This window comes from Procambarus clarkii, chromosome 75, assembly GCF_040958095.1.
Source record: "Procambarus clarkii isolate CNS0578487 chromosome 75, FALCON_Pclarkii_2.0, whole genome shotgun sequence".
NCBI classification, from domain to species: Eukaryota; Metazoa; Arthropoda; class Malacostraca; order Decapoda; family Cambaridae; genus Procambarus; species Procambarus clarkii.
In genome coordinates, this window is record NC_091224.1 from 28,812,165 (window position 1) to 28,814,025 (window position 1,861).

Sequence of the window (1,861 nt, forward strand, 5' to 3'; positions counted from 1 at the left end):
ATGCATGACCGTAAGAGGGACAATGCAACTAGGACAATAAGGAGCTGGGCGGCGCTCCATCAAGTGACCATGGGTTAAGCGAGTATGGCCAATACGCAACCTCGCCAGAGCTGTTTCCCATCGCCGGTTATGGTGGTAGGAGGACGGCCATGAGGAAACACAACATTTAAGAGTACGTAGTTTGTTACCAGTAACAGACGACCAAGAAGCCTGCCAACGGGTAAGGACGGAGGAATGGATAACCGGGTAAAAGTCGGAATATGAAATACCTTTACGAGAGATGGGACAAGAGTGGACAGCTTCCTTGGCGGCAGCATCCGCACGCTCGTTTAAAGACACACCAATATGGCTGGGGACCCAACAAAACTCAACCGACTTAAATTTACTGTGAACAAGAAACAGCCAATGCTGGATCTCGACAACTACTGGATGAGCCGTATTAAAGGACCCGAGAGCCATGAGGGCACTACGAGAGTCAACAACAACTACAAAGGAAGATTGACAATGAGAAAGCAGGAGACGAAGAGCATAGAGAATAGCATAAAGCTCCGCTGTAAAGATGCTAGTCTCCGGAGGTAAGCGACACATGTAAGTGTGATCAGGAAAAACAACAATGTAGCCAACACCGTCCGCAGACTTAGACCCATCGGTTAAGACAGAAATGGAGCGGGAGCGAGAAGAAAAGTGCTCAAGGAAAAGGCGTTTTAGAACCGTAGGAGGAGTAAAAGCTTAGTGATATGGGTCAAGGAAGTACAAAACCGCGGAAAGGGACTCTCCACGGGGGCAAAGAAGGAACAACACAAAACACAACAACGGACAGAAAGAGGGAGGTGGTGAAGAGGAACAGGAACCGCAGGAGGGGTAAAAGTTAAAACACAACAGAGGCGAGAGGAAGGATGTTGTAAGGACCGCGCAAGATAACGAAGACAGTAGCGATCACGGCGGTCTTGGAGAGACAGGAAGCCAGTGTCAACATACAAGCTAAGGACGGGAGTTGAACGAAAGGCACCAGAACTGAGACGCAACCCAGTATGGTGCAAAGCATCAAGACGGCGACGAGTAGGAGAAGCAGATGAGTAAGCAGGGCAACCATAATCGAACTTAGACAGGACGAGAGAGGAATGTAAAGCAAGGAGAGTGCGCTTATCTGCCCCCCAAGAAGTATGGGACAAGACCCGAAGGAGGGTAAGGGCCTTAGAGCACTCAACACGAAGGTAAGAGATATGGGGAGACCAAGACAAACGAGTGTCAAGGAATAACCCCAAAAGCTTCGCGGAATATCTATACTCAAGGGGATGACCATAAAGTTTCAGAGGGACGAAGAACAACCCGTTTCCGAGCAAGTCATGGCGCAAGTCATGGCACAAGTCTAGTAGTAGAGAACTTTAAGCCATGATCGGTGGCCCAAGACGACACGGCATCAATCTCAAATTGAAGCCGGCGCTGAAGGGGAGGCGAATCATCACCGTGACAGCAAAGGGTAAGATCATCGACATAGAGCGGAGAGACATAGAGCGACCAGAAAAATAGTGCTCAGAACAGTACCCCTGGGGCACACCTTCGTATTGCTGAAAAGAGGCAGAGCGGTACAAAGCCGCACCCGAAAGGAACGACGAGAGAGGAAGCTGTGGAGAAAGGAAATGACTACGTAGGCCAAAAGAATGAAGCTGGGATAGAATATGATATTGCCAAGTGGTGTCGTAAACCTTTTGAAGGTCAAAAAGGACGGCAACAACGGAGGTCTTCGCAGCAAAAGCAGTACTAATAAAGGCCAAGTTCACCAGGACATCTGTCGTGCTGCGCCACTTGCGGAAACCAAATTGAGAAGGGAAGAGGTGGTGTTCCAGGAACCACATCAGAC